General features: G+C 45.0%; 1 protein-coding gene across 3 annotated transcripts in view; it reads right to left on the bottom strand.

Moving 5' to 3' along the window:
* The window catches only part of ZNF593OS (ZNF593 opposite strand), an 81922-nt gene that overhangs the window by 10155 nt on the left and 44826 nt on the right, over positions 1–26941 (bottom strand). For 2 of the 3 annotated variants that reach the window (XR_014979883.1, XM_085647777.1), the window contains exon 1: positions 1587–1640. The exons of the other annotated variant lie outside the window; for it this stretch is intronic. The gene's annotated coding sequence lies outside the window, so the exon portion shown is untranslated. Of the gene's footprint in view, positions 1–1586; positions 1641–26941 lie in introns of those variants that run through there. 3 annotated transcript variants of the gene reach the window in all.

The following is a 26941-nucleotide window of genomic DNA, read 5'->3' as shown; positions in this document are numbered from 1 at the left end:
GGGGCACGCTTAACGGAGCTCTATACCGGAGATGACTAAGGTTCAACTCCAACTGTATCAGAAGCCGAGTGATGAACCACGCCTGTTGTTGTCTTATATCAGATGTCCCCAGATGAGCACCCCTCGCTGTAGCCTTATATGAAGATTGATCGATGAGCTCCATCAGTTAGAGTCTTACATTAGAGTCAATGGATGTAGACTTATCTCTGACGCGTTCCATCTGTGGCAATAAAGGAGAACCTCCTTTATATTGCTTGACAAAGGACGAGAAGCCACGACTCAACCTTTTTATTGGATTTTGAAGTGTTGAACCTGCACAAGGATTGCCTGGTGGTGTCTAATGGAACCTGGACATACATCTCCCATTGAACTCCTATATTAGTGATCAATGGACAAGCACCACCCACTGTACCTATATATAAAGGGAGATTGATGAACACCTTCAACTGGAGTTTTATATAAGATGTCGATGAACGAACACCTTTCACTGAATCCTTATATCTGATCGATGAGCACCACCAGTTAGAGTCTTACATTAGAGTCGATGGATGTAGACTTATCTCTGACGCGTTCTATCTGTGGCAATAAAGGAGTACCTCCTTTATAATGCTTGACAAAGGACAAGAAGCCACGACTCAACCTTTTTATTGGATTTTGAAGTGTTGAACCTGCACAAGGATTGCCTGGTGGTGTCTAATGGAACCTGGACATACATCTCCCATTGAACTCCTATATTAGAGATCAATGAACAAGCACCACCCACTGTACCTACATATAAAGGGAGATTGATGAACACCTTCAACTGGAGTTTTATATAAGATGTCGATGAACCAACACCTTTCACTGAATCCTTATATCTTAGCTGGACAGACAAGTACCTCTGAAACAATTTTAACAGATGAGCACATCTCCCCGAAACACTAGATCTGATGCTATGAACGATCAACTCTAACTGTAAACTTATATTGGAGGCAACAGAAGGGCACCTCCAGCTGTATTCTTATATCGGATGCAGTGTATGAGCATTTCTTAAATTATCGCACCCGATAAAATCTAATGCTTAGTTGTGTAGAATTTATTGAGTACAATGTTTATCACATAATACGACTTTTTGAGGAATACTATGAGGCTAACTGCACCAAAATCCGCATGTTTCGCTAATTGCTGTGTGTTTATCAAAGTCAGCATGCCAAAATGTAAGTCCATGGCTCAGACTTATCGCACCCGGTAGTGAATCTCCAATGGTCTCAACCTAGCGCAGCCGCCTTGGGCTTCTCTGGCACTGAAGTGCTGGTCCAACTCGAACGATCCATTCAAATGCACTGGACTGCTTAAATATTTTGGAAGGTCACAGCAGGGCTCTGGTCAGTATATGTAGTGAAAATGAAGGTCAGACTGTACAAGTTAGGGTCAGTAGACGTCTGAACATCTTTATTGCCTGATCTCGGGCACTCCTGCACTCTCCGACTCTCAGGCAAGACCAAACTCTGTTCTCTTAATTTTATATCAGGACCCCCTTCTACTACATTAATGCAACAGGGGACACTCACTCCAACCCAACCGGGGCCACGTCTAAAGGCACTCACCTGCACGGAATGCTCCCTGCGACGTCTGCCCTGTCAGCTGCACGGGAAATAGTCTTAAAATACCCCCTCACTGTCCCCACCCCTCTGCCCCCACCCTCCTGATGATGTGAACCAGCCCAGAGAGCAGCTGTCACAAGAGATCAGTGCAAAGTGCTCCTTCCGTGCGAGAGCAGAAGAATGCTGGAGGGCACGGGGCAGAGGACGAGAGAGAGGAGGGAGCGCGAGACAGGGCGGAGGGAGCAGTGCACGCTAGGGGGGAAGAGGACACCCTTTGGAGAGAGACGGAGAGACCGGAGAAACAACACAAGAGAAAGGAAGGATGGATGGCAAATGAGAGACAGGGGAATGGAGGGGGAGGGAGAGGGTGGAGAGGCATAAGAGAGAATAGTGAGTGGAAGCGTGGGGAGAAGGATTGAGGGAGAAAGATGGGAAGGAGGAGAGCGTGCAAAGTAGGAGCAGAGGAGAGTGGGAGGGTAAACGAGAGAGGGCAGAGGGTGTACGAGAGGGGGAGGGGGGTGTCTTTACTGGGGACAGCTGAGTGAAGGCTCCAAGAGCCGAGCACCAGCAGAGCCATCAAAACAGGTGGTGTGCACACTGTGCCATACATGTCCTGCAAAAATATGATAAAGGTTCTTCAAAAATGTAAAACCTGTATTCCTGTAACGTGAGGGAGCGTTAAACTCTAGTTTTAGTAAAATAGATTAAATTACTGCATCGAGTTTCATTTATCAGAAGTGGTCGTTTCTGAACATGAACTGAGAGGCATTCAGAAACCGATCCCTGCCCACCCTAACAGGGATGCCATAAGTCAACCAAGAGACAAGTCTGGTGTTGTGCGCCCTCTATATATGACGTATATTGTTGCCATAGATGAGGTAACGTTACAGACATGTGAAACCTAGTGAACCTGGGCCATATTTACAACTATGGAGGCGCCGGGCAGCGCAGCAAGTCACCTTGCTGCGCTGCCCTGCGGTCACAGGGAAAGGGCAGGAATGCGCCGTATATATCCAATACAGTGCATCCCTGTCCTTTTCCCTTTTGCTGGCACCGTTTTGGCAGCCTAGCACCTATCCATGGCACAAGGGTACATGTGTTGAGGCAAGGTTGTTTTTGTGCAGGAAGGGACACCTTCCTGCACAAAAACAATCCTGAGACGCTTTTTCCTCTATGTGTGCTGCAAAATGCAGCACACATAGAAAGAGGAAAACACAAGGAGAAATAAACATATTTCTCCTCGTTACGCCTGCACATTCCCAGGTTTTCAAGGTCTTGTAAATCTGGGATTGCGTCAAAAACCATAAGAGTTGCATCAACACCAGGGCTGGACTGGGAACCCAAAGCTTCCCCAGCAATTTTTCCCGGGGGTGGAATTGGGGTAGTCTTGCCCTGGTTGGAAAACCCACGCAACGCCTACCCAGGGCCGAGTAATGCAATGCAGCGATTTGCCCGCGTTACTCCATACATTTGGAGCCATTCAAAGCCACGCAGAAGTGACTTTGCAAGGCTTCAAAAATATGACTTACGGTTTGCCTCGCTCTTGCACCAAGTTGTGTGGTGCAAGAGCGACGCAAACCGGGTCATAAATATGGCCCATTGTTTTTAATTCCAGCCACTAATATGGCCAAATTGTGTGCTCTTGAGTAATTACTTTTTGAATGTGTTCCTTTTTTGGCACGATTGAGAGCATTTAGAAACGATGTAAAAGCTGCTATTTAGTGTGTGGTTAAACATGGACTGGAAGTTTCCACTCGGGGAGTGGAGAATTTCCCAGTCTCATGGAATATATTTACGGAAATGCAGTTTCAGTGGTAAATGTATAGCTTTTACAGCAAGTGGCAGTGTGCTGCATTCTCATGTCTACTACTTTAACAAACTGTTTAACCCTGGGGAAATCATACTCTCTGTGTGATCTGTCCACTGATATCACAATATGTCAACACGTCGAAACAGGCTTCATGGAAGGAATGAACACCTAGGCCATACTTCAAGGACAGATGGATAGCAATGTTTTCAATAAGCCATTCAGGGCTGTTTATTGGCAGGTCACTGGATTTGCATCTCGACAGCTGACCTTGTTCCTCAAGCTGCTAGTGCAGGACCCCTCCTGTGCTGCTGCTCTGGCCTCCTAGCCACCAACAGGTACCTATTTCACAGCTCATAAAGGGCTGAAAGAGTGATAGTTGATTGTCCTTTGAGAGGGCTAAATTCGTCAGGGAACCAAAATGCAAGACAAGGTGCACTCCTCCTCCACTGTGTGGGCAACGGGGCAGATGCCACCCCTGCAGGACAAACCTGCAACATGAGGGACAGTTGGCCGCCTTACGTGAGAGGAATTCAAGGCATCCATCTAGGGGAGAGAAGAGTGTACAATCTATTGTAATGCTGTATCTGTGACATTTTGTACATTATTTAGGAGAATTACATGAGTCCTATGAAATGTGGATTTTAACCAATAGAAAGCTAACAAAATTAGTCGTTTGAGGTCCTTCTCACCATTCAGTTAATATCCATTGTACGAGTATGAAAATTCCTTTTCATACTCAATATCCAATTTAAGCAGTTCACTGTATTTCATCAGCATTCAGCCCTCACAGTGTAAAGCAAACACAACATTCCAGGGATTCCCTTTAGCTGAACACTGCAACAATCAGTTGTCAGCAGCAGACACAACCTGGTTTAAAACAGTAGCTGGCTTCGTGGTCTATTACCATGCCACAAAATCCCACTGGTGGCATTATTGGACCCTAACCCACAGTTACCTAGTAATGTATCCTTTATATAATATACCATCTTTTATTGTGAGCGAGCAGAGTGCAGCATATTATGCTGTAGAGTCTAGCTTCAAGCTCATCGCCACAATCTGTAGGTCTAGTCTACCAGAGAGAGCAAGTGTCTGTTGGACTAGAAAAGACCTGTTGTCAGATTTCAGTGGACTTGCAGCTCATCCATTGCTTGCTATTGGTCAGCTTTACTGTCGCTCTAATTTAATTGCTTTTTATTCGTTCTCGTGTGGCCTTCCTTCTTCTACCTGTGTTTGTTCCTCCTCTGAAGCATGGGCGCATTGCTTCTGTTCTTCCACTTCTTCACTTCCTGCCACACTCCATGTTGTTTTCTGCTGGCTACGTGCTTCTCCCCTACCCTTTTCATGTTGTGCTCGCTCTGTGTACTCCCCGTGTTACTTTCTCAACTGTGTGCATCTCTTCCGCCCACCCCCCCTGTGTTGGTCTCTCTCACCTATTGCTTCTTTCCCTTAACCCCAACCTATGTGTTGCTTCAGTCCCCCCACCCTTCATGTTGCTTCTCACGTCTGCATCCTCCATGTTGTTTCCCCCCAGCTTCTTCCGTGTTGCTCCCCCCACTGCATCCTTTGTGATGCTTCTCCCCACATGTGCCATCTGTGTTGCTCCCCCACCCACGCTTCAAAAACAACAAGAAGCTTTTGTAGTAATTATTAGTTGGTAATTCTTTTTTTATTGACCGTGATCCATCTCTGTAAATAAAAAAAGGGTTTGCATCATTTTTAAGGCTCCCTGTTTACTGTTTTTACAGGGTTTTTTTTACAGCTAAATACAGACAGAAAACCATTTATTTTCTTGTCTGTATTTATTTTTAAATGTGGATAAAAACGGAAATTGGGTGCTTTTGGAGTGTTTCTAAATACACTTTGCCATGGCTGCGAGGTCAATAACAGTGTGGATTGATAGGTAAGGGGGTTAAAAAAGAAAGGAATTTTAGGTAAGAGGCTTAAACAGCAGTATATAAGCGCAAGGCTGATACCGAAATGTGCTTATTTTCATACAAGTGCTTTCATTTATCTTCCGTGGGTGTTCATATCACTGAAACCTGGCAGGTATTCAAGCGTGACTGCATATTTATTGCTTAAATAAATGTGGAAATATACCAATTTCAGTTTCATTTTTTCACAAAACCCATAATAAATATGTATAAATACAGATAAGGTTGACAAAAAATAAATATGGATCAAAACAGAGGGAAATGTAAAAAAATTAATTGCCATAAAACCGGGAGCCCTAAATTCATTTTGTAGGCGTTTGCATGCGTAGTGTACGCGTGCCTGCAAAATGATGTGCCCGCTGTGTAATAGCCTTTTTTTCTTTACCCATGCTGCACAGTATCGAGAATGCACCACAGCAAGGCTAAAAAACATTGGCAAAGCCAATAGGTCACTAAGGTAAGAGCTATTGTCTTCGCAAATCCTCACTTAAAGGGAGGGACATTGGCTTACAGCTATATTCTATATTTTAATGCGGGTTTCTAGCTCACAGTAGCGCACATAAGGATTAATTCAGCACACGGTAGTGTCTTCCCTCTCACCAGAAATGTTTGTTATCTGTATCCTTCAGCTCACACCTTCAAATCCCAGCGGGAAGAAGCAAGCTTTCATCCTTCAGTGATATATGAAATGATTACACTCAGTTGGGTAATAATAACACCCATTACTGAAGCACTAAGAGACACATATTTCGTCCCTATAAGTATTAAAATTACTATAATTTGCCTCATCCCTCAGATGCATCTTTAGAATGTATGTTTTGTAGAGTGCCTTTTGGATTCCCTTGGCGCTTTCGGAATCTGGACTCTATTTAAACACCCAATTTACACGCTCCAAATAACGTTGCTTTTAATTCCTGCTCTTTCTGCTGCCTGCAAACCGTGTTTGTTGAAGCATATGATTCCTGACAAAGTACACCCTGGCCGGAGGCAGTCACATTATCATTTGTTGACATTCCCCGTGACAGTTCGAGCACCACACCCCACCGCCATGGAGATCTGTGTGATGGGGCACGGGCAGTGAGTCTTACTGACGGTCACCATCTTTTTTTGTCCCCAAAGCTGACAACAGATGATTAGAATAATGTTATCTAAGCAGGGCTGTTGTATTGTGACTGGTGATGTTATTTGAAAGATTCATATCTTTGGCTTAGGGACATAGTTCACAAAATAAAGCAGAGCTTCATTTAGAGGTAGCCGGAAGTTGCAATGTATACGTCTATTTTGCTGCTTGCAGAACCTGTGTGCGGCTTTGCCTGTTTTGCTGTTCGTGTGATTATAGGGCTCACGGTTTTATGGTATTTATATTTTTGTCATTTCCGTCTGCATTTATCCATATTTATTTTTTGCTAATTTTACCTGTATTTATTCATATTTATTTTAGGTTTTGTGACATAATGAAGCTGACATGTATCTTTCTGTATTTTTCTTAACCAGTTATTGTGCACTCGTGCCTGAACGCCTGACAGGTTTTTCAATGATATATACACACTCAGATGATAAAATATGCACATTTTAGTATCAGGGTTGTGCAAATCTACTGCTGTTTAAGTCTCTTTACTAAAATTCCTTTATTGTTTTAATACCCTTGCATGTCAATCCGCACAGCTATTGGCACGGCAGTCATGACTGACAGCATTTACAATCACTCAAAAACAACCCAATTTCTGTTTTTATCCACATTTAAACATAAATACAGACAGTGAAATAAATGTTTTTCTGTCTGTATTTATCTGTAAAATTCAGTAAAACACAGAAAACAGGAAGCCTTAGATATAACCTATCAGACCATACACCTCGATAAAGTAACTAAGCCTTAAGCCTTTGCTAGTTTTAGTACCTTGTCGTTTGGGTACATTACCCAAGGCCATTGGAATTATGCAGTTCTGCAGCGTTTGCCACATACTTATGGGTTTATCTCAGTAGATATATAGTCCGCCATCTGCTGCATGATCTTCAGATTTCAACAAAAAATAAAGTCTAGCTTAAATGAATCAAAAGTTACTAAAAAGAGTGTCACACATGGTGCTGAGCGGTGGTAGATAGTTTGCAAATGTTAATTGGTCGCCTTCGAGTTGTTGATAGCTTTAATCAGTTTTTAAACTGGTAGTAATGAGCTGGAACATGTGCCCCTAAAGTATTACTGTGAGTGTTAAATTGACAAAGTAGTGAAATATGTCCAAAGAATGTGCCACATTGTGCTCCATATTTTGCATTTTGTTGCTGCATAATTTGGGCGCCACTGCCACATTCTTTGGCCCTACCTTGCCTCATAATACCAGTGGTCTAAGGGTCACCCTTTACTATTTATTAATATGCAGTAATCTGGAGTTTTCAATGTTACGAAACCCCCAAAGTTTCATCATCGAGGTTAGGATTAAAGTGATGTCTCTTTCTGTAATGACAGTGGTAGGTGGGACCCACACCATGTGATGTCACGTCTTTTACCCTTATGATTTTGGTGAAGTGGCACAACTGGCTTGCTACCAGCCATGCCTTCAGTGAAACAAACCTCCAAAGGTTCACATTTTCCTTTTCGCATTGGGACTCACCAATTAAAATTAGGCACCTCTTCACCCACTTCCTCCATCTGTAGTGTCCTTTAATGTTCAGCTTTGTCTCCAATGCGGAAATCTCTATATTACCCATCACGAGCGATGATTTATCAGAATCGACATGGAGTACCATATGTACACTGATGACACCCAAATACACATCAAAATCTCATACCATCCTGTAGATTGTTTGTAAGTCATTCACCACCTTGTAATTGACCTAAAAGGATGCACTGGAAAGGGCTCTGTTTCAATGTCTTTAAGAATGTGATACCTCTCCTAATTTCAAATTATCCTGACTCTTTTCCATTTAACTGGGTTCTCTTCATTGGTCTGCTGCCCTCTCAATGTATGTATGGCTGTATGTAATCTAGATAATGGTAGAGCACAAACCTAGCTAGAGATTAACAAAGCATTGAACAAGGGCATGAGCCCTAAGTTACGATTCCGGATCGTTTATAATGAAGCAGGATGTTTATGGATGGTGAACCCGATAAGGTGGAGAAAAAGTGGTGTCTTTGGCTTCTTTTTTAATTACAGAAGGGTTACAGCAGTTCTGATGTTGACATTTTCAATATCTCCACAACCTGGAACTTATTTTGGCACAGAGCTGTTAATGATTCCACGGGTGAACTAAACTATATCACAGGAATATTCTACCATCTAAATGTACTCAGAGGTATGCCCCTGCTCCTTCACCTCCCTGATGATCTGAATAACTGATTCTTATAACAAGATAAACAAGGGCTTCCCAGGAAAAAAGATGGAAAAGCTTTAAAGAATGAGACACTATGAGTCCTTGTTATACTAAGCTAGACGCCCTGGCCACATTTTCCCAGAACTAAAATCTTTCCTGAACAAGGGTATGAGTTCAAGAGTGTATAACTTGTTCCAACTTCTTTCATGGATTGGCACCCTCTTTTGATACTAAGGCCCAAAATGTAAAATAGACCCTACTCTTCTGTGGTGACATGTACACATTTTGGGGGCTGAATATTCATTCACAAGGGTGCTCACTCTGGAACCTGCTCCATTACCCCTCTGTGATATAAACAATTTCCTAAATTTCCACGTTGCGTAGATAAGTCTCACAACTGTAAAGTTAAATAGCCTCATATTCTGAGTATAGATGAGCATAGAAAACTGAGAATGTGCCATAATATTCATTATTAACCATTTTAGGGGAGCTTTGAGTGCAGCCCAGATATTCTGTGCAGATAACCAAGATTGTTTATTTTCCACAAAAACAAGTTTAATGGACTCCCTCATCTTCTGAAGTGACTCCAAATTTATTAGTAACTCTTCACTATATTCTAGTATGAGCAGAAGGAGCACGTAGGTTATTAGACACTGATATCCAAGCATGGTCTAACAGTGGCATTCGCTCATTCTTTGCATCCTAAGTCAATGATACATGTTCCCCATCTATTAAATGATATTCTATTTTTGAGACACTCTTATTGGGATACACTTAAAATGTGACTTAACTTTCTGATGAGCTATATAGCATCCAAATATCCTTCAAATTAAGTTGGATGCATAAACAAAGCATTTTCTTGAGATCTCCAGTGACTATCGCCGATAAATTGTCCAGCCTGGGTTTTTGTGGTAAGTTGTCTTGGGTTACGAACCTTCGGCAGAGGAGATGGGTAGAATAATTTTGGAAGGCTGGGCATGGGAAAGAGGGGCTGTGGGAAGAATTTGTAGGTCTTTTACGTTGCAGATTTTGAAAAGGCTGGTGGGGGTGCCTCAAGGCATAAGTAAGGATCTTATGGTGGCCACAGCTTTTCTATTGTTGATAGTCTGATTATTTTTGGGGCCTTTAGGCTGGTGGAGCTGTTAGGTTTGGGGACTATTGAGGGATTGCAAGGGAATCATGTAGCGGTGGTTGGGCATTTTGTGTGGATCACAATGTTGAGGTCAAAAATGGATCACATGGGTCAGAGTAGATTGGTGTCTTTGTCAGCTTACCCGGATGAGAGGGTGTGCCCTCTGGGGTGGTGCAAGACATTCAGTAAAGGAGGAATTCATAGTGCCGCAGGGGATCTCAGGCACGAGGACAGGTCACAGGTGTCAGCATCACAATTATTGGCGGCTTGCGCAAGCTTTGGGGGGGTGTCATCTACCTTTAGCAGAATATGGTACCCATTCCTTCTACAGAGGGACAGCAACATATGTGGATTGAGAGGTTATTCACAGGAAGAAATTAAACGTTTGAGAAGGTGGAAATTTAACAATTATGAGAGGTGTGTTAGCCCAATGTTGTGGCTGGACTAAGTTTAATCTTTTAATGATCTTGTTGTTGTTTGTGTTACTAGTTGTGTGGCAGGCCACCTGAAGAGAGCATATCGAGATTTCGATCTGTGGCAATTCCTTTATTAAGTGGGTGGCAGCCAGGCTGAGACAAGGAGATTTGGAAGGAGCTGAGCTATAAAAACACTAGATGTCAAATTAGGTGGTTTGGCAAAGGGGGCATGTGATGGCATCAGTGACGGCCAAATTTGGACACTTTGTCTGAAGGATTGTTGTTCCCTGATGCTTTGTTGATTCATCCAGGGGAAAATGATTTAGTAAAGCTTGAAGGTTTGGCACTGTTAAAATCTATGAAGGCGGATTTGATTGAGCTCAAAGAAGCGTGGGAGGGAACGCCTATGTTATGGACTAAGTTGTTTCCTAGAAGTGAGTGAGGTGAAGCAAGGAAGCCTGGGGAGATTGACGAGGCGTGGCAGAAAGTTAATAGAGAAATATGCAAGTTTTGCAGAGAAGACCGTGCTTTCATGGTGGAGCACCCAGATATAAGGTTTGAAATTTCAAAGTTTATTTTTAGAAATGATAGGGTCCACCTTTCGGTTATAGGCATGGAGTTGTATTTATTGCAGTTGTGGAGTGTCTTGGCCGTGTTGTTGGTAGTGAAGTTGCAAAGCACCTAGCTCCTCGGCTGAAAATAAAGCTAATAAGGATGCTGCTTACCACCTTAAAATTTGTTCCTGGAACATTCGAGGACTAACCAAGGGAAAAGCTGAAAGGACAACAACCTTGAAGAGGTACAACATCATCACTCTACAAGAATCTTGGTCCTTGCAAGCTGGGATGACTTCACCGTCTATGAATGCTATGCAATAGCATCCCAAGCAGGTGGCCACGCATCAGGAGGGGTGTCAATCTCTGTGAAGAAAAACCTGGCCTTACAGGTTCCTTACTCTGTAAAGGGCACAGTGACTACATTTTCCTTAAAACTCAGACTCTTCAATCGGAAGATTGCAACTCGAAACAACTGACAATGATTCTTGGCTGCATTTACTTACATCCTTCTAAATCCAAGCGGGAGGCAACCTTGAGCAAAATACTCCCTGGCGTGAGAGACCTCTTCTCTCATTTTCCCAATGACATGTGGCTAATAATGGGAGACTTCAATGCAAATCAAATGGAGACAGGCGTGGACTCCATTTCCCTAACTTCACTGGACGATCAAATGTGGGCAATGCCGGGCATAAGGCAAGAGTACCAATGGAAGGATGGATGCAGCACAAAGGTAGCATTACAACAAACAAATGATGGACGGAATGCTGACAATGCAGACATTCTCCCCCAGTCAAGAGATCTGGGTTAAATCCATCGTTCTTTTGCCCACTACGCCACCCCAGTTTAGACATGGCCATATGCAAATCAGTCTTGACCCTGTGCCTCATGGGAACAGTCCAGCCCGAACTGCCAAGCCATGTCTTCCCTGGACCGGAATCAAGCATCCTAGGACCGGTTTCTGGCTATCAGCCGTCATCAGCCAGGATAGCTTGACTCCAGTGGCGTAGTGAGCACGGGTCCCACGTCTGGGAATACCCAGCCCACTTAGGGCGAAAAGCGTTACAACAAACAAATGATGGACGGAATGCTGACAATGCAGACATTCTCCCCCAGTCAAGAGATCTGGGTTAAATCCATCGTTCTTTTGCCCACTACGCCACCCCAGTTTAGACATGGCCATATGCAAATCAGTCTTGACCCTGTGCCTCATGGGAACAGTCCAGCCCGAACTGCCAAGCCATGTCTTCCCTGGACCGGAATCAAGCATCCTAGGACCGGTTTCTGGCTATCAGCCGTCATCAGCCAGGATAGCTTGACTCCAGTGGCGTAGTGAGCACGGGTCCCACGTCTGGGAATACCCATCCCACTTAGGGCGAAAAGCGTTACAACAAACAAATGATGGACGGAATGCTGACAATGCAGACATTCTCCCCCAGTCAAGAGATCTGGGTTAAATCCATCGTTCTTTTGCCCACTACGCCACCCCAGTTTAGACATGGCCATATGCAAATCAGTCTTGACCCTGTGCCTCATGGGAACAGTCCAGCCCGAACTGCCAAGCCATGTCTTCCCTGGACCGGAATCAAGCATCCTAGGACCGGTTTCTGGCTATCAGCCATCATCAGCCAGGATAGCTTGACTCCAGTGGCGTAGTGAGCACGGGTCCCACGTCTGGGAATACCCATCCCACTTAGGGCGAAAAGCGTTACAACAAACAAATGATGGACGGAATGCTGACAATGCAGACATTCTCCCCCAGTCAAGAGATCTGGGTTAAATCCATCGTTCTTTTGCCCACTACGCCACCCCAGTTTAGACATGGCCATATGCAAATCAGTCTTGACCCTGTGCCTCATGGGAACAGTCCAGCCCGAACAGCCAAGCCATGTCTTCCCTGGACCGGAATCAAGCATCCTAGGACCGGTTTCTGGCTATCAGCCGTCATCAGCCAGGATAGCTTGACTCCAGTGGCGTAGTGAGCACGGGTCCCACGTCTGGGAATACCCATCCCACTTAGGGCGAAAAGCGTTACAACAAACAAATGATGGACGGAATGCTGACAATGCAGACATTCTCCCCCAGTCAAGAGATCTGGGTTAAATCCATCGTTCTTTTGCCCACTACGCCACCCCAGTTTAGACATGGCCATATGCAAATCAGTCTTGACCCTGTGCCTCATGGGAACAGTCCAGCCCGAACTGCCAAGCCATGTCTTCCCTGGACCGGAATCAAGCATCCTAGGACAGGTTTCTGGCTATCAGCCGTCATCAGCCAGGATAGCTTGACTCCAGTGGCGTAGTGAGCACGGGTCCCACGTCTGGGAATACCCATCCCACTTAGGGCGAAAAGCGTTACAACAAACAAATGATGGACGGAATGCTGACAATGCAGACATTCTCCCCCAGTCAAGAGATCTGGGTTAAATCCACCGTTCTTTTGCCCACTACGCCACCCCAGTTTAGACATGGCCATATGCAAATCAGTCTTGACTCTGTGCCTCATGGGAACAGTCCAGCCCGAACAGCCAAGCCATGTCTTCCCTGGACCGGAATCAAGCATCCTAGGACCGGTTTCTGGCTATCAGCCGTCATCAGCCAGGATAGCTTGACTCCAGTGGCGTAGTGAGCACGGGTCCCACGTCTGGGAATACCCATCCCACTTAGGGCGAAAAGCGTTACAACAAACAAATGATGGACGGAATGCTGACAATGCAGACATTCTCCCCCAGTCAAGAGATCTGGGTTAAATCCATCGTTCTTTTGCCCACTCCGCCACCCCAGTTTAGACATGGCCATATGCAAATCAGTCTTGACCCTGTGCCTCATGGGAACAGTCCAGCCCGAACTGCCAAGCCATGTCTTCCCTGGACCGGAATCAAGCATCCTAGGACCGGTTTCTGGCTATCAGCCGTCATCAGCCAGGATAGCTTGACTCCAGTGGCGTAGTGAGCACGGGTCCCACGTCTGGGAATACCCATCCCACTTAGGGCGAAAAGCGTTACAACAAACAAATGATGGACGGAATGCTGACAATGCAGACATTCTCCCCCAGTCAAGAGATCTGGGTTAAATCCATCGTTCTTTTGCCCACTACGCCACCCCAGTTTAGACATGGCCATATGCAAATCAGTCTTGACCCTGTGCCTCATGGGAACAGTCCAGCCCGAACTGCCAAGCCATGTCTTCCCTGGACCGGAATCAAGCATCCTAGGACCGGTTTCTGGCTATCAGCCATCATCAGCCAGGATAGCTTGACTCCAGTGGCGTAGTGAGCACGGGTCCCACGTCTGGGAATACCCATCCCACTTAGGGCGAAAAGCGTTACAACAAACAAATGATGGACGGAATGCTGACAATGCAGACATTCTCCCCCAGTCAAGAGATCTGGGTTAAATCCATCGTTCTTTTGCCCACTACGCCACCCCAGTTTAGACATGGCCATATGCAAATCAGTCTTGACCCTGTGCCTCATGGGAACAGTCCAGCCCGAACAGCCAAGCCATGTCTTCCCTGGACCGGAATCAAGCATCCTAGGACCGGTTTCTGGCTATCAGCCGTCATCAGCCAGGATAGCTTGACTCCAGTGGCGTAGTGAGCACGGGTCCCACGTCTGGGAATACCCATCCCACTTAGGGCGAAAAGCGTTACAACAAACAAATGATGGACGGAATGCTGACAATGCAGACATTCTCCCCCAGTCAAGAGATCTGGGTTAAATCCATCGTTCTTTTGCCCACTACGCCACCCCAGTTTAGACATGGCCATATGCAAATCAGTCTTGACCCTGTGCCTCATGGGAACAGTCCAGCCCGAACTGCCAAGCCATGTCTTCCCTGGACCGGAATCAAGCATCCTAGGACAGGTTTCTGGCTATCAGCCGTCATCAGCCAGGATAGCTTGACTCCAGTGGCGTAGTGAGCACGGGTCCCACGTCTGGGAATACCCATCCCACTTAGGGCGAAAAGCGTTACAACAAACAAATGATGGACGGAATGCTGACAATGCAGACATTCTCCCCCAGTCAAGAGATCTGGGTTAAATCCACCGTTCTTTTGCCCACTACGCCACCCCAGTTTAGACATGGCCATATGCAAATCAGTCTTGACTCTGTGCCTCATGGGAACAGTCCAGCCCGAACAGCCAAGCCATGTCTTCCCTGGACCGGAATCAAGCATCCTAGGACCGGTTTCTGGCTATCAGCCGTCATCAGCCAGGATAGCTTGACTCCAGTGGCGTAGTGAGCACGGGTCCCACGTCTGGGAATACCCATCCCACTTAGGGCGAAAAGCGTTACAACAAACAAATGATGGACGGAATGCTGACAATGCAGACATTCTCCCCCAGTCAAGAGATCTGGGTTAAATCCATCGTTCTTTTGCCCACTCCGCCACCCCAGTTTAGACATGGCCATATGCAAATCAGTCTTGACCCTGTGCCTCATGGGAACAGTCCAGCCCGAACTGCCAAGCCATGTCTTCCCTGGACCGGAATCAAGCATCCTAGGACCGGTTTCTGGCTATCAGCCGTCATCAGCCAGGATAGCTTGACTCCAGTGGCGTAGTGAGCACGGGTCCCACGTCTGGGAATACCCATCCCACTTAGGGCGAAAAGCGTTACAACAAACAAATGATGGACGGAATGCTGACAATGGATACATTCTCCCCCAGTCAAGAGATCTGGGTTAAATCCATCGTTCTTTTGCCCACTACACCACCCCAGTTTAGACATGGCCATATGCAAATCAGTCTTGACCCTGTGCCTCATGGGAACAGTCCAGCCCGAACTGCCAAGCACAGGGTCAAGACTAGGATGCTTGATTCCGGTCCAGGGAAGACATGGCTAGGCAGTTCGGGCTGGACTGTTCCCATGAGGCACAGGGTCAAGACTGATTTGCATATGGCCATGTCTAAACTGGGGTGGCGTAGTGGGCAAAAGAACGATGGATTTAACCCAGATCTCTTGACTGGGGGAGAATGTCTGCATTGTCAGCATTCCGTCCATCATTTGTTTGTTGTAACGCTTTTTGCCCTAAGTGGGATGGGTATTCCCAGACGTGGGACCCGTGCTCACTACGCCACTGGAGTCAAGCTATCCTGGCTGATGACGGCTGATAGCTAGAAACCGGTCCTAGGATGCTTGATTCCGGTCCAGGGAAGACATGGCTTGGCAGTTCGGGCTGGACTGTTCCCATGAGGCACAGGGTCAAGACTGATTTGCATATGGCCATGTCTAAACTGGGGTGGCGTAGTGGGCAAAAGAACGATGGATTTAACCCAGATCTCTTGACTGGGGGAGAATGTCTGCATTGTCAGCATTCCGTCCATCATTTGTTTGTTGTAACGCTTTTCGCCCTAAGTGGGATGGGTATTCCCAGACGTGGGACCCTTGCTCACTACGCCACTGGAGTCAAGCTATCCTGGCTGATGACGGCTGATAGCCAGAAACCGGTCCTAGGATGCTTGATTCCGGTCCAGGGAAGACATGGCTTGGCAGTTCGGGCTGGACTGTACCCATGAGGCACAGGGTCAAGACTGATTTGCATATGGCCATGTCTAAACTGGGGTGGCGTAGTGGGCAAAAGAACAATGGATTTAACCCAGATCTCTTGACTGGGGAAGAATGTCTGAATTGTCAGCATTCCGTCCATCATTTGTTTGTTGTAACGCTTTTCGCCCTAAGTGGGATGGGTATTCCCAGACGTGGGACCCGTGCTCACTACGCCACTGGAGTCAAGCTATCCTGGCTGATGACGGCTGATAGCCAGAAACCGGTCCTAGGATGCTTGATTCCGGTCCAGGGAAGACATGGCTTGGCAGTTCGGGCTGGACTGTTCCCATGAGGCACAGGGTCAAGACTGATTTGCATATGGCCATGTCTAAACTGGGGTGGCGTAGTGGGCAAAAGAACGATGGATTTAACCCAGATCTCTTGACTGGGGGAGAATGTCTGCATTGTCAGCATTCCGTCCATCATTTGTTTGTTGTAACGCACAAAGGTAGCAGCCTACCTAAACCAACTCGGCCTTCATATTTTAAACAGAAGACTTGAATCAGATTTCATGCTGCTTATATGCACATATCCTTCTTCAGAATGGCCAATCTGGACTATATTTGGATTTTGGTTGCTAACTTCCATCTAGTGCAGTATTTCGTGGTAACTCCCTCACTGGAAAGTGATCATGCCATTCTCACGTGCAAAGTGTCATCCCCGCAGTGCCTCCGGCCAGTAACCCAGCTGATTGGGAAAGAAGACAACTTGGAACCTGTAAGAAAGGTTCGGTGGACCTTGGACCATCAGGACATAATTGAAGAGAGGGTGGACCATTTCCTAGATAAATTGAATCAAGAGTCCAACGATCAACTGACTGTAACATCATTAATGAAAATTAAATGCAAATTAAACAACTTATTGCACAGGCGTGCCTATGATGACACTGAACACATATTTATTCGCAAGAAGATTTCGATCACTCGCAAGGAATACAGGAAAGCAAGATTCACTTACCTGAAGACGAAAGAAGATCACCTTTGTGCAACAGCTCACGAAATAATAAAATCAAAGGACCAAAGAAGATTTTGGAGCCGGGTAAAAAAGAGTGCCAGATCCGCCCAACCATCAGCTGTATCAAATATTGCTCCAGCTGAATGGGAGGCTCACATTGAAACACTCTATGTAGAGCCCATTAGCAACAATCGGCTTGGCCACCACAGCTCTAGCCACATCAACCCTCAACTAGGACCGGAGCCCACCATTAAGATCACACCAACTCAAGTCGCATTTATCATTAGAAAAATGCGCCCAGGAGGGGCGCCCGGCCCAAACAGCATACCAACAAAGATGTACAAAGCCTCGCCGCACAAGTGGGCTGCACTTTTGGCCACCCTATTCAAGGCTAGCAGAATGGGCAGGCCTATTCCTGACTCCTGGCAAGGCTCTCTTTTTGTCCCTATCAACAAAAAAGGTTCCCCGTCTAGCCCCGATAACTACCGGATGATCGCCCTCTTTGACGTCCAAGGGAAGGCCTATGCAAGCACTCTACTTCAAGAACTGACAACTTGGGTGGAAGACCGCAAACTGATACCCTACACCCAAACCGACTTCCAAAAGGGCTGCCACATTGAAGACAATTTGATCTGTCTAACTCACATGATGGAGGGCACGCTCACTACAAAAGGAAAGTCGCTATATCTGGGGCTCATCGACTACCGAACAGCTTTTGACAGTGTTGTTCGTCCCCGATTGTGGGAAAAATAAAAAAAACGGGGGCATTTCCCAATCCCTATTGAACGCTCTCATTGCTCTGCAAACTGACACTTGGGTAAAAATTAGAGTTTCTTCTGGATGGTCAATCAATGAAATCATGACCAACAGAGGCCTAAAGCAAGTATGCATTTTGACCCCACTACTCTTCAATCTGTACCTAGCAGACTTGCCCCAGGTGGCTGTCTCTCTCTCTTGAGCATTTCTTCCCAAAATCGCATCCACCAAAATTCAATCAATGCAATATGCACATGACACGATTCTGCTCGATCAAATCCAGTTGGACCTGCAGACGCTCTTTGACTAAGTGGCCTCGTACTGCAAAACAAATGCTTCAGAGATCAGCATTGCCAAAATACAGGTGATGATGGTATCCCGTCAACGAGCAAGAAAGCACTTCTGGTATATCGGAGGAAAATAGAGGTTAGTGCCTGCATATAAGTAGAGGTAGTGGCCACATATATAAGTACTTGGGAGTCTGGATAGACCATAGAGGAAGATAGGCTCCGTATATTGCTGTAATGCAAGGAGTGGCTTGCTGCTTGGAGGGGGCCTTCTTAAGGACCAAGAAAGCCCTCCACTCTCCAGGTTTCTTGCCACTAATCTGTGTGATAGGTGGCAAACGTACACCGATTTTAGCCTTTGGCGCACCAACTTTTAAGGACAACATGTTCACTTGGCTTGACAGAGCCCAATCAGCCTGCTTCCGCAGAGTGTTCCATCTACCCAATTCGACATCTCATGCCCAAATCCGCATGGAGTTTAGCTTGCCATCTCAACATTGGAACATGCAAGTAAGATTTATTGCCTACTGTTTAAAAACCAGAAAGGCCCACATCCTCACATTAATGAGTCACATCTGGTCCCTGCTTAATTACCCTAGAACCACTTGGAGTCAATGTTTAACTCACTGTTGGATCCACTGGAAGCACACAAGATATGGGCTTGCTCGTTACCCATAGCTAGAGCTGCAAAAGTGTTAACCAAACAAGCAAAGGTCTTGTCAGCGTAACATGATGTACTTGCCATGAAAAATCTCTCCCATGGTAGCTGGGCATCAAAACTCTATGATCGTAAAACCCTATCACACTATTTATCATCCCCCATGAAGCCATTAGTGAAACATCACTTAATGAGACTACGTTTTGGCCTAATCCCCCTGATGGCGTATAGGTATGGCCAGAGGTATAAGGAAGATACGCCCTCTCAATGCTGTTTCTGTGGCATTGGGGAAGAAACTTTAACCCATGTTTTATGTATTTGCAAGACCCTGCGCCCCTTGCGAATTTTTTGGGCTGCTTCCAATCTGGCGCTTCCTCAATGTGCGGACATGCCAAGAAGCCTTGGAGGAGTGTATGAAGGGTTACTTTGCTCAGATGGCCGCCCGTTTTGTAAAATTCATGTCTGAAATCAAATCTATTTTTCCTGTAGATGATTGCTATGAATTTTAGCCATGTCAGACACAAACTCTTTTTTAACAGTGAACGGAAATAGTTTTTAACATCCTTTTTTAAGAAATGCAATGATTTAAAGTAATTGTGCAATAAAAATTATTTATTTTTGTATTTGCAGAGCAAGTGCGATATTGTTAGGAGGGGAGGTAGAAAACCCATGTGGTAAGTTATTTTTGGTGGCGGTTGTGGAGAGGAAGTTTCAGTACTTGAACAAAGCTTTGCCTATTTTGATCATCACTATGAGTGGCACAAGGTGAGGGGGAGCTGAAAGTCAAGAGTGAGATACCAATTTTGGGATATACACTGGGGTTACTGATGGATGCAACTTTGGAGTGAGGAGAGTGTGTACATGGGAATGTTTGAGGGTTTGTTTAGGTTGAGGGTGATGGCCATGTTAGGAAACATTTAGTGAGGCCAGTCTTTTAGTCTGTATGGCAAGAGCCAAGGAAATGTGTAGCTGATTTATGCACCTGTTTCATTAAAGTGGCCTTTTGCACCTAGTTGGGACTCGTGTGCTTTCTGGATGTGTCTTCGTGCCCAATAGATCATATACATAATAAGCACAGGGTGGCTCTTTCTGAGCCAGGCAACCCCCCATTACTTTGTTGGGGATTTTGTACTTAAAAATCGTGTGTTCCTCAAGAAGTTGTATACCCGCTGCGTCTGCCACTACATTCATCATGTCACATGTGTAAACTTATTTAAAAAAAGGGCTGAAAATAAAGGGGATCAATCATTGAGAATGACAACACCTGCAAATTAGAAAGGGGACACCATCATCCCAACCTGGGTCACCCCTTCGGCACTACATGGGTTCACCCTATCAGCCTAACCTGGGTTACGCCTAATCATTTATCTGAAGGTGATATGAAACCTCACCCCAGCTCTGTTCAGCACACAAAAACACAGAGTGAGGCCAAGGGCTGGGAGTCCTAATCTACCCCATGAACATGGTTTAGGACCTTCTCTCACCAGGCTTACAATTACTGAACTGAGGTGATGAGCCATTGAAACCTGTTAACTCACTTTGCGCTTTAACCCCTTCGACGCTCATGACGGAACGGTTCCGTCATGAGCGTCGGTTGAGCTGTGCTCATGACGGAACCGTTCCGTCATGACCACGCCCGCGCAAGCAGCAGTCAGCACCGCGGGGGAATCCGCCCCGCATGGAAGGGGTTAAAAGAACAGCAAAAAGTAACAAATGGAAATACTTGAATTAATCTCATCTAATGGTAAATACACTGTGTGCACTCCTTGCCATTGATTTGAGCTCATCTCAGCTATTAGTGAAGGAGGTGAACAATATGCAAATCAAGCTTGGTCCTACTTCACTATGAAAAGTCAAACCCAAGTTGCCAGGCCATGTCCCCTCTGGAAGGGAACACAAGCAACCTCAGTCCACTTTCAGCCAAGATTATGCTTCTCAGTGAGCCCGAGATTGAGATCCTATGGCACAGTGACATGTTTTGGCATAACGAGATTGTACCCCTGCAATAGAAGTGATTGACCCCTGAAATAGGGACTGAAGTGATGAGCGCTAGTGCTGAGCACCCAGTTATCTCAAATTAGGAAGTGTGCTCAGCAATTAAAAAGATCATTTCTAACAGGATGGGGATTCCCTAATTTTCTCCTCATGATGATTATCAGGTTGAACTAGGACAACTTTTCCCAGGTCAGATGTGTTAGGCTGGGCATAGTAACAGAGCCATTTCCTGTCCTGAAAGGAGTGAGAAAATGCTGCGTCCTTGCCCCAACCCTCTTTACCTTGCACGTAATGACCTAATAGCCCATTAAACACTGGTGAGAGTGAAGCCGCAGAATTAGCTCACATGAAGGTCCCTGCCCTAATGTTTGCGGATGATACACTTTTGCTATCCAAATCCCCCATTAGATTACAGCTCACTTTGGATAGATTAGGAGCTTCTGCAGGCAGAGGGGCCTGAATATCAATGTAGCAAAGACCAAATACATGGTGTTCAGTCCCTGCCCAACAGCTAGATCTAATCCTTCTCTGAACGGGATTACTCTTGAAGGGGTGCAAACAATTAAATGCCTTGGAATCAACCTTACATAGCAGTTGGAGTGGGCCACCCATATTTCCAGGCGCAGACTTAAACTGGAGCATTATATATCGGGGGCTGTCGAAAGAGCAAAGGTGTTCTCTCTCAAGACCTATCTCCCTGGTAATCTAAATGTACAAACATCAAGCTGGGGGGGCTGCTCTTTAAAAAGCTAAGTTGTGGTGGCACAAGGACGTGAATACCTGTGTGTTAACGTAGAACAGTGTTCTGAGGCAGCTGTTGGGTCTTCCGATTAGTAACCCTCCTCTTCCCTTTAAGTTGTATGTGGGGCTCACACCAATCTCGGATGGGGCTGGCATTAGACCAGTCCTATATTGGAGAAGGATCTGGTCCACTCCTGAATTGCACTCCTACAGACAAGGGTTAGAAGAAATACTCAGCAGATCAGTGTCCAGAAACCTCTCCTGGATTAAGTAAATTGGAGAAACTTTCAAGGAAAATGGGGAACGGAAGACTGTGGGAGGATACAAGGGGGGCATTTGACCTCTTCTCTAAAGCAAATTTAAAGAGAAATTATGTACAGATTAGACTGAGCACCCTACTATCAACTAACTCGTTGGACTACCCGACTGCCTCCTTCCTTCAGCTGAAGGGCGATTACAAAGCTGAGCAGTTTCTTGACGAGATACAACCCCAACTGGCAAAGAAGCTATTTCATTCAGTTTATGCTGGGGACCCTGCTGCTGCACTCTTTCACTGCCAGATGGGCTGGCACCACACACACTGGCGAGAGGGATTGCTTGCCCTGGGGCACGACTACTGAATCTGTGACACACATTCTCTTCTTTTGCCCACCTTATAAAAAGGCTAGGCTATATGCATAGCTTCTGCTGGGCATGTATGTTTCCTCATGTTTTTGAAATCAATAAAAGACATTTAAACATATAAAAAGGCTAAGCTTAAATGGCTGATCCTAGTTTGCCACAATATAGGAGTCAGGTGGTCTCTGGATGCCTATAGAATCTTGCAATCTGACACATTTATTTATTTATGGCGTTTTATATAGCGCGAACGTGACCCTTGGGTATCAGAGCGCTTCACAGTTACATGGGTTACATTTGGAATATAGCGGGTATAGCTATATACAGTTATATACAATGTATACTGAGGTACATTTGGAATATAGCGGGTATAGCAGCATTAATATATATAATAATCTTGTACATAATTCTCCTAGCAGTTTCGGCAAAACAATTATATACTATATACAATGTACAATGAGGTACATTTGGACCATAACGGGTATAGCAGCATTAATATATATAAAAATCCGGTACATAATTCTCCTAGCAGTTTCGGCAAAAATAAAAAAAAATTCTAGGAACTTCATAAGGAACAAGGTGTAACAGTATTTCTGTACAAGTTGTTCTGATGTGCTTTCCGTGGGTTCTACATCATACACAGTTCACGATCGACGTTTAGGTATTAATCACGATGCTGATGATGAACAGTCTAGCCTAAGGAAGGAATTTGCTCATTAGGAAGAGCTTCGCTTCCTTCTTGAATGTTGCTGTGTTTGGAATTTTTCTAATGTTTGGAGGGAGTGAGTTCCAGATTCTGGGGGCTGCTCCGGAGAAGGCTCTGTCATACGTTTTCTTCTTCCGAAAGATGGGAGGTTTCAGCAACAGCTCTCTGGCACTCCTAGCTAGTCTGCTTCCTCCTGATAGCTCAATTTTCTTAGCTAGGTACCTTGGTGTTTTGTAGTGGAGTGCTTTATGGGTAGTACATGCCAGTTTTAGTTGAATTCTGGCTTCATAAGGTAACCAGTTTAATGCTTTCAGGTGAGGGGAGATATGGTCGTATTTTCTTGATCCCGTAATGAGTCTTGCGGCCGCATTTAGACATGCTTTTAGTGGTGCTGTGGAAATTTTTGATAGACCTGCTAGAGTAGTACATCCATATTCAATCCTTGAAATAACTAAGGACTGGACTGCCATTTTGAGGTCCGCCGTAGAAATGAGTGGTTTCACTTTTCTAATATAGTTCAGGTGAAACCGGGCACTTTTTGCCAATGATTTGATGTGGGCTTTCATGTCTAGGTTTTTATCAAGCATGATTCCCAGTGATTTTGTAGATTCAACTAGAGTAGGGGTGCAGTTTAGCGCTGTGATCAGTTTGGTCCACTCCTTCGCTTCTGTGGGGTTCTTAGGTGGTGATAATAATAGGAATTCCATTTTTTGTGCATTTAGTTTCAGGTGATTGCTAGTTAACCAGTGTAATGACACTTTTAAGGCCTCATTCATTATCTTGATGTCTTCCAGTGACGCGATCTTGATGTAGATCTGAGTGTCATCCGTGTACATGTGATAAGCTATGTTTGCGTTTCGGAGAATTTCTGTAAGGGGTTCGACATAAAGGTTGAAAAGTGACGGTGATAGTGTTGATCCTTGAGGGACTCCAATCGAATTTGGGCATGATGGTGATAGCGTCTGGTTGACCAGGAATCTTTGTGTTCTGTTCTGAAGGAAGGATTCATACCATTTCAGAACAATTCCAGATAGTCCCATCCTGTCTTGAAGCCTGGCTTGCAATTGTTTGTGATTTACCGTGTCACACGCAGATGACAGGTCAAGAAGGACAAGTAGGCATGTTTGATTGTGATCTAGGGCCTTTAGCGCATCGTCCACTATATGTAAGATTGCTGTTTCCGTACTGTGGCCTGGTCTGAATCCGGATTTGCAGTCGGCCAGCAGCTTGAAATTGGTGATGTGATTGCTCAGCTGATTTTGTACACATTTCTCAATTAGTTTGGCAAGTAATGGAATATTGGTTACTGGGAGAAAGTTATTTGGCTCTGCCGGGTCCGCTGTAGGTTTTTTGATGATGGGGAGGACTTGGTAGGATCCCTTGAGATAGTGAGGCATTTATTATTGCTGTCCATATTGGGACGACGATGTGATTGATTCTTTTTAGGCATTTAGAAGGGAGGGGGTCATTGTAGTGATTATTAGGTTTTATATCCGATATAGTTTTGTCAATGGTATTCTGATCATATAACTTGAAGGTTGCCCATTGTGCATTGTTTTTCAATCTATCGTGATCGTTTGTCATGGTATCAATGTTCTGTGGTGGTAGTTGGCTGGTAAGCTTGTCGGCTGCCATCCTGAGCTCTTTTTCTAGCGAGTAAGCCTTGTCAGTAAAGAATGTAGAGAATTCTTCGCAGCTCAGTTGGGTTTTAGTCGTTTCTTGGGCAGATTTGGCCAACTTATTTGATTGTTGCTTTAACATCTCGAATAGTTTCCGCGGTCTGTTTTTAGCGTTGTCTAGTTCTGATCTAAAACATTCTTTTTTGGAGTTGAGTACCCTTTTGTTTTACTGGTTTCTGATTTTTCTGAGAGTTTTAAGCTGGGGGGATGATGGGTGCTGTCTCCATTTTCTTTCTGCAAGTCTCAGTTTCCGCCTATCTTCATTCAGTGTTTCATTGAACCATGGATTTTTTTCTTTCTCTTATATTCTTTTCAGTTTTAGTGGTATGGTGGCGTTGACTATATCCGTCATTGACATAGTGTAGTGCTCAGTGAGTTTGTTAACGTTCAGCAAGTTGTTAGGCGCATGTAGTTCCTTCTCACATCTTTCTACTAGTAGTTGAATATTAGGGTCTTTGGTGTCCTGAATCTACTTTTTAGGTTTGACAGGCTCCGCGGTCTTTCTCTTTTTGATGGTGGGTATCAGGAAGGTTATGGCATGGTGATCTGACCAGTCGCAAGGAACAATTGAGTGGACTGTAATATCTTTACTCCTCGAAATTACCCAATCTAAGGTTGCCCCTTTCGAGTGAGTTGGCTGTGTGCAGGCTTGAGTAAGGTTTAGCTCTGTTAAAAAGTCTTTTAGTGCGTTAACCTGTTTGTCATTATTGTCGTCCCAGTGTAAATTGAAGTCGCCTAGGAATATGTTATTGGTGTGAGTGTTAGAGTTAGTCGTGATGCTCTCCATTAACTGATCTATGAAAGTAGCATTATTGCCTGGTGGATGGTAAAGCGCATGCAGGTTGCACTTTTGATTGTCTGCAGTTCTTATATTGAGACCTAGGTATTCACAGGATTCAAGAGGGTCTGATTGTATTTGGTTGACCTCTACATCCGATCGATGTATGCAGGCTATCCCGCCACCTGTCCTTTTTTGTCTGTCTAATCTCACAATGTTATAACGAGGGGGCACCAGTAGATCCATGAGAGGGGAAGAGGATTCTGTGAGCCATGTTTCTGTTAGGATTGTTATGCCTATTTCCTGGTTTACAATGAGGGCAACTATGTCAGAGGCATGTTTTGCTGCGGATCGACAGTTGAGCAGTAGGCATAGTAGCGGTTTCCCTAAGCTACTAGAGTTCATCTCTTAATTATTGGCGGTCAGCTGGACTTGTTGTAGGTTGTTAAGGTGGGTTTCCTGTTCTTAGGCCAGCATGTTCGATTTGCATCGATCAGGACTGATTTAATTTCCTCACCTCTGCTGCTAACTGTAGTCTCATACGACTGTAATATGGTTAGGGTTTCATCGTCTGATAAGTATTTAAGATTTCTGTCTGGTCGATTTTGCCTGTTTAATAATGTCATGGTTGTCTCTCTACTCTTTTCTTGAATATTATGCATTAATTTTTGGAGTGGGTGCTTATCGTGATTTCTAGGTTTTTTTTCTCCATAGTTTGTAGTGCGTTTAAAATGTCCTGTGACATATTTCTCACTTGTGTTTGGAGAGCTTCGATTTCTCTCTGAGTCTGAAGTGATGTCTTAGGAGTACGCATCTGCCTATTTAGAGTTTTGTTTCAGTCCTGTTGCTTTAGAACTTCGATGTCTTCATTGATCCTATTCTTGTCATTAGCTCGGGTGTTTGTGCCTCCTCTATTTGTGGAGTGGGATGCGCTCCCTATGTCCTGAGACTGGCCTGCGTGTTGGAGAGGTCCCATCCTGAGGTAAAGGCGCTGAGTCTTCTCGCTGTAGTGGCGTTGGGGCGGAAATGGCATATGGTATAGAAGTATCTCCTGTCTCTGTATCACTTCCGTCCAATGTGTCTCCTGTTAACGTTGTGTCTCCTGGTATCATTGTCGGTTGAGGTTCTAGAGGGTCTCTAAGTGTTGTGAACTCTGTCGTGGTAGTGTCGGTGGTGAATTGGGTGGTTATTTGTGTGGTCTGGTGTTGATTAGATAACGTTGAGTTATCTACACACTCTATTAACGTTGAAAACAGGTTGTCAAACTTTTCTAGCTCGTCGTTAGTTGCTTGTATAAGTACAATTCCGTTCTTGTAGATAGTTATGCATAGCTCCGCTCTTAATCTTAATCTTGGTGATGGGGCGATCATAAGTTTTGTACCATGTGGGAGGTTACTTATATTTGTTATGTTGAACATTCATCTTCGTAATGGCCATGCGCCATTTAGCCATTTTTCTGGTGTAAAATATCAAGTCATTAACATT

This window comes from Triturus cristatus, chromosome 3_2 (genome assembly GCF_964204655.1).
Source record: "Triturus cristatus chromosome 3_2, aTriCri1.1, whole genome shotgun sequence".
NCBI classification, from domain to species: domain Eukaryota; kingdom Metazoa; phylum Chordata; class Amphibia; order Caudata; family Salamandridae; genus Triturus; species Triturus cristatus.
The sequence above is the reverse complement of the archived record's forward strand: the minus strand, read 5'-3'. Positions and strand labels throughout refer to the sequence as shown.